Source organism: Myotis brandtii, unplaced genomic scaffold (genome assembly GCF_000412655.1).
Source record: "Myotis brandtii unplaced genomic scaffold, ASM41265v1 scaffold456, whole genome shotgun sequence".
Lineage (NCBI taxonomy): Eukaryota > Metazoa > Chordata > Mammalia > Chiroptera > Vespertilionidae > Myotis > Myotis brandtii.
The window spans coordinates 2913469-2920410 of NW_005367431.1; the positions used below are offsets into that span (position 1 = coordinate 2913469).

Here is a 6942-nt window from a genome sequence, read left to right on the forward strand (position 1 = left end):
TTTTAAAAATCAGTGGAAAAAATATCCTCAGATGAGGATTAACAACAAAAATAAATAAATAAAATTCAATTAACAATTCAATTTGGAGGAATTAATCTACTTCATAACAAAGGGTACCAGTAACATAGCCTGAGGTCAACCAGCCTTAGAAAAAAGTACACCTGGAGAAAGTACTCATCTGGAACCAGGGATTGAATGCTAATATCCCAAACACACATCAGGAACCACCTATTTCAGGTGTGCCATGTCCTTGTTCGGGCTCTGGATAATGTGGCAGGAAGAGAAACAGACTTAAAATACTTACTGAATTCCAGCCTTCTCATTGTGTCAATGAGTACATTCCAAAACAAAATACTTAGCCCTTCTGAGTTTCAATTTTCATTTTTTTTTTAATCCTCATCTGAGGATATTTTTCCATTGATTTTTAGAGAGAGTGGAAGAGAGAGGGAAAGACAGAGAGAAATACCGATGTGAGAGAAACATATCAATTGGTTGCCTCCTGCACGCGCCCTGACCAGGATATGCACCAAAATGTTTGCTCTCTGGTAGGACAACAGGTGTCTTTTTCTCTCTGTTCCTCTGTATTTTCCAAGTATTGTAAACACTTGCTGCTTTTATAATAATATAAAAATAGCTGTTAGGAACCAGCTTTGGACTGAAAAAAACACGAGTTGGAATATGGCTCTACTACACACTAGGGTGTGTGATCTTGGGCAAAACTATTTTGCTTTAAGTTCCTGGGTTAGTTTTTTTCTTGTTTTTGTTTTTTTAACCTGCCATGTAGGTATATGTACTAATATCTATCTCAGGATTATTGGAAACATTAATGAGATGATACATTGTAAAACAGTACAATACCTGACATGTGGCAAGTGTTCAAGAAACACTTCACCTGTTACATGAAGATAATAGTACCTATGTTAGTGCTGTTGTGAGAATTACATGACACAACTGGATAATTTACTAAGTGTGAGTGACAGTATTATTTCCGTTAAGAAAAAAATTGTTTAAGAAAGCTTCCTCTAAGACAGTGATTCTCAACCTTCCTAATGCCGCGACCCTTTAATACAGTTCCTCATGTTGTGGTGACCCCCAACCATAAAATTATTTTCGTTGCTACTTCATAACTGTAATTTTGCTACTGTTATGAATCGTCATGTAAATATCTGATATGCAGGATGTATTTTCATTGTTACAAATTGAACATAATTAAAGCATAGTGATTAATCACAAAAACAATATGTAATTATATATGTGTTTTCTGATGGTCTTAGGCGACCCCTGTGTAAGGGTCGTTCGACCCCCAAAGGTTGAGAACCGCTGCTCTAAGAGAAACGTCAATGTGAAAGGGACGCATCAATTGGTTACCTCCGCACACATCCCGACCAGGGCCAGGGATCAAACCTGCAACTGAGCAATCCCTCATACCTGTGGACCCAACACAATGGACTAATGGACTGCAACTAGCCTAATGCTAAACCAGACCTAGCTCCACCATGGAAGGGAGACTTTTTCTTTTAAATATACAGCGGGGCCTTGACTTACGAGTTTAATTCGTTCCGTGACGGAGCTCGTAACTCAAATTACTCGTATGTCAAATCAATTGTGAACGAGTGAGACACGTGATGCTGGGCTGATGTGGCGTTCACTGTGACGTTCGCTGCGCCAACTAGCGGTGGGGTATCTGAAGCTGGCTCGTAACCCGAATTTTAGCTGGCAAATCAAAGCAAAAAATCGGCTCGTATCTCAAAAAACTCGTTAGTCGGGACACTTGTAAGTCAAGGCCCCACTGTATATAAAAGACCCACTTTGGTCGGGCTGGCATGGAGATTTGGATGCTGGCTTTGCTTCTAGCTCTACTAAATTCCCAGCTGCACATCTTCCAGGACTGGATTAAGTGAAATGGGACTTTAGCAACACAGAGATGTAATTCCACGCAAAAAAAAATAATAATAATAATAGGAAGGAAGGAAGGAAGGAAGGAAGGAAGGAAGGAAGGAAGGAAGACTTCTCTTGACCTGGCTGGTGTGGCTCAGCTGCTTGGTATCATCCCGTGCACCAGGAGGTTGCTGATTTGATTCCTAGGTTTCAGGCTCGATCCCCAGTAGGGGGCATGCAGGAGGCAGTCTATTGATGCTGCACTCTCAAATCGATGTTTCTCTCTCTCCTTGCCTCTCTCTAAACTATTTTTTAAAAAGAAAGAAAGCCTCCTCTTAGCCCTGGCCAGTAGCTTAGATGGTCAGAGCAACGACTGGATACGACAAGATTTGTGAGTTCATCCCTGGTCAGAGGACATACAAGCAGCAACCAATGAATGCATAAATAAGTAGAACAACAAATCAATGTTTCTCTCTCTCTCTCTCTCTCAGGGAAAATAACAACTTCCTCTCAAAAAGTTAAACACAGTCTGGCCGGTGTAGCTCAGTGGTTGAGCATCAACCTATGAACTAGGAAGTCACGGTTCAATACCCGGTCAGGGCACATGCCCGGGTTGCGGCTCGATTCCCAGTGTGGGGCATGCAGGAAGCAGCCGATCAATGATTCTCTCTCATCATTAATGATTCTATATCTCTCTCCCTTCCTCTCTGATATCAATTTTTTTAAAAAAGTTAAACATAAAGTTAGTTACCACATGAACCAGAAATTCCACTCCTAAATATATACCCAAAAGAAATGAAAACATGTCCACATGAAGACTTGCGTATGAATGTTCACAGCAGCATTGTTTATAATAGCCCAAAAGTAGAAATAACCCAAGAGTCCATATCCATCAATGGACAAATAAAATGTGGCTGATCTATGTAATGGAATATTATTCAGCCATATAAAGGAATGAAGTTCTGACTCATGTTACAACTTGAAAACATTGTTAAGTGAAAGAAGCCAGTCACAAAAAGATACATATTGTATGAATCCATTTATATTAAATATCAAGAATAGTTTACATAAAGCTACAGAGACAGAAAGATCAGTGGCTGTCTAGGGTTGAGGGAGAAGTGGGAGTAATGGGGAGCAGGTGATGAAAATGTTCTGGAATTAGATAGTAGTGATGGTTGCACCACTTTGTAAATATATTAAAAACTGCAGAAATGTATACATTAAAAGGCAAGATTTTATGATATGTGAATTATATCTCAATTATAAAGAAGTCCCCAAACCCTTTCTTCTTTTCTCTACTTCAAAATCACAACTTAGGAAAAGAAAATTTAGTCTTTACCCTTTCCTTTCTTTGTGTGACTCCTACCTAGAACTGTAGTTATTTATGTGGCTTCTTTCTTAAAACGCTAAAAGCATCCTGAGGGCCAGCTCTTCATCTGATTCATCTATTGATCCTTTTAGGTCTCCAAGGAGTGATATGGGCTTAATGGGTGCCAATAAATACTTACTGAATAATAGCACGACTACCATACCTATCAGAGTACTTTGGGTCATGCTTTTAATTTGAACTCTACAACAATCCTGTGAGGAAGCTATTATCATCCCCATTTAACTAGGGAGAACTGAAGCACAATGTTATGTGGTGCTGAGGAAGAAGTACTGGACTGGCATCTACAGTCTGTGCTCCAGGCCAGGCTTTGCCTCTCACTGGCTGTATGACCCGCAGTGAGGCATTTCACTTTGCTAGCCCATTTTCCCATCTGTAAAATGGGAGGTAGACTAGGAGGTGAGCTACAAAACCCCTTTCAATGCCACTCTCCTGATTCTAAGGACACACTGCTAGGTAGTAGTAGGGAGTGGAGCTTGAACTCCCATCTTTCCTCTGGGCATGCTGCCTCCCACAGCAGGGAATTGCCCTAAGCAGGAGTGACAACTGACCCCTTTTCAACATTATGAATTATGCAAAAGATGTATGCACGTTTCCTTTCACTATTTGTGGTGGTTTTCCTGTTGGAGCATTCCTATGGTAAAGAAAGATAAATGCACTTCCGATGCCTAAAGCTCATTGGAACTAGCAAAATAAAATGAAATGAGTTGGGCTGTGGAGTCTGAGACACCTAAGGTTCCAATTCCAGTTCTGCTACCTACTTTCTATGTGACAGCATTTCTAAACCTGGGTTTCCTAATCTGTAAAACAGAGATAGCAATGCCTACCTTTGCAGAGTGATAAGAAATGGAAGAGCCATACATGTAAAATACCTGCCACTGAGCCTGGTAGATATTTATTGAACAGTCTAAGCATTTTACAAGTGTCATCTGACTACTACTCATAACAACCCTATGAGACAGGTACTATTATTATCCTCATTTTACAGATGAAGGATCTGAGGCATAGAGAAGGTCATTTGCCCAAAGTTAGAGTCATTAAATGAAGAGTCAAACTGGACAGTTTAATTGCAGGACCCATACTGTTGGCCATTAAAAAAAGTTACTATTCCCATCTGTAATCAGGCCATGTCCAAGTAGTCTTGCATAAAAGAAATTTTGCCTCCTACCATTCGTTAGGGTTAAGCTAAGGAATCACAATCACCTTGACTCTGCTGGTCTCAAACACAATAAAGAGAGCATTTCAGATAAACACCAATCAGAAAGGATATATGCACCCCTATGTTCACAGCAGCACAATTTACAGTAGCTAAGATTTACAAACAGCCTAAGTGCCCATCAGCAGATGAGTGGATTAAAAAACTGTGGAATACTACGCTGCTGTAAAAAAGGAATTCTTACCATTTGCAACAGCATGGATGGCTCTGGAGAGCATTATGCTAAGTGAAATAAGCCAGTAGGAGAAAGATAAATATCACGTGATCTCACTCATTTGTGGAATATAATGATGAACAATAACTGATGAACAAAATAGATCCAGAGACAGAGAAGCATGGAATAGACCATCCAACCTCAGAGGGAAGGCAGGGGAGGGGGGAGTAAGAGATGAACCAAAGGACTTGTATGCATGCATATAAACATAACTAATGGACATCGACAGTAAGCGGGTGAGGGCATGTGTTGGGGGGTGGGAGCAGCCAGTGAGAGGTCAATGGGGGAAAAAGATATATGTAATACTTTAAACAATAAAGAATTTAAATTAAAAAAAGAGAGAGTGCATTTCAGGGTCATGGACTAAGTTGGCACAAGGACAGCATCTAAAAAAGGTGTGCTCTGTAGGACAGGCCTATCAGCAAAGCGTGTTTGGAAAAGTTCTTTGACATCTTTGAGACTCCAGGCTCAAATGAGGTGTCCATATGGGGCTGACAGAAGCTTTTTAGGTGGAAGTCCATCCTAAGAAATCTTTCATTTTGTGGGAGACTCTGGACGAAAACTAACCTTGATGTCTTCTCTGCCTGAACAGGTTCTGTTTTGCCATGTGAGCTTTGTGAAATTAATTTCCTTGATGTTTTCAGAAGTTTGCTTTTCAGTGATCACAGCTAATTTTCCTGCCTTCTAGGGCCACAATTACCTTCTGATAGAAGAGAATAGAAAGAGAAAAGGGAGCATATTTTGATAATGCTGTCTTCTCTCACTGTTTTTATGAGCATCCACAGTCTTGGATTTTGCCTTCTTTACCCTGCTATGACTCAAAGTATTTCCCATAAGGAAGCCTTTGAAGTTTCACCCTCTAACTTTACTCCTAGCAGAAAGGTCAAGGGACATTAAGCCAATCAATGTGGAAATGCTTCCTTCTATTTCAGTTATAGCTGTGTTACATACAGATGTCTGACTCAAGAGGGAACAGGTAAGTCATCAGCACCCGAACAGGCCTCAACTTATGAAGTTACCTGACCAGAAATGCCTGACTCCCATTCTGATAACGGCTCTCTAAAAGATTCTGGGATAGCCCTAGCTGGTGTGGCTCAGTAGATAGAGCGTCAGCCTGTGGACTGCAGGGTCCCAGGTTCGATTCCAGTCAAGGGCACAGCCCAGGTTGCTAGATCCTCAGTAGGGGGCATGCAGGAGGCAGCCTATCAGTGATTCTCTCTCAACATTGATGTTTCTCTCTCCCTTTCCCTTCCTGTCTGAAATCAATAAAATATTTTTCAAAAATAAAAAGTTCTAGTATAAGCACAGTTCTATGCTATCTGAAAATAGAATCTGGAGGTTATAAACAAGGACGAAATTCTACCATGGTCCTGATCCTAACACTGCCTCCAAAGAGCCTCTATATAGGTCTGATCCTGTTCTGTGCCCCCGAACCCCAAGAAATGGGTTTAACACCTCCCCAGATGGCTACAGGGAGATTAAGGGTTATTATTCTTGGCATCTAGTTCTATCACAGCTCTAACAATTGTGACCTTGCTCATCCTAAAGTAAGACTTTAAATTAAAAATGCAAACAGTGATCCCTGATTCTGACTCTAGAGTAGGGTGAGAATTTTCTTTCTACAAGGCCTCTGGCACTAACTCCTATACTCCAACCTGTTGACTGAATCCTCCTCTTTTTTTTTTTTTTTAATATATTTTTATTGATTTCAGAGAAGAAGGGAAAGGGAGAGAGAGATAGAAACATCAATGATGAGAGAGAATCATTGATTGGCTGCCTCCTGCAGGCCTCCTACTGGGGACCAAGCCCTAACCCAGGCAAGTGCCCTTGACCAGAATGGAACCCGGGGCCCTTCAGTCTGCAGGCCGACGCTCTGTCCACTGAACCAAACCGGCTAGGGCTTGAATCTTCTTATTCAGGCCTCAAGTTTTTAAGGAATTAGTCACTAATGCCACAAAGCCCTTCGAGGAGTCGGCAGCTATTACTAATAACACAAAGAATGAACCCCAGAGTTCTCAGGGTTTCAGTCAGGTCTGAATTCACCCTGAAGAAACCAAAGTATCCCTTTACTCCCAAGACTAGAGTCTTGAGGGCAACCAGTGAGGTCTAGTGAAAAGCATATATTACATCACTTAGTCCTCATAAGCCCATTGTAAAGTGGGTGCTGTCACAAGTCTCATTTCACAAAGAAAACTAGCTCAGAGAGGACATAGGATTGACCCTAGGTCACACATCTAAGAAAGTGCA

The 6942-nt window shown here is 41.0% G+C and overlaps 1 protein-coding gene across 1 annotated transcript in view; it reads right to left on the reverse strand.

Moving 5' to 3' along the window:
• Positions 1–5405, reverse strand: part of WDTC1 (WD and tetratricopeptide repeats 1) — a 52406-nt gene extending 47001 nt beyond the window's left edge. Inside the window, exon 1 of the mRNA XM_014546843.1 lies at positions 5263–5405. The gene's annotated coding sequence lies outside the window, so the exon portion shown is untranslated. The remainder of the gene's footprint in view (positions 1–5262) is intronic.
• Between the last annotated feature and the right edge of the window lie 1537 nt (positions 5406–6942).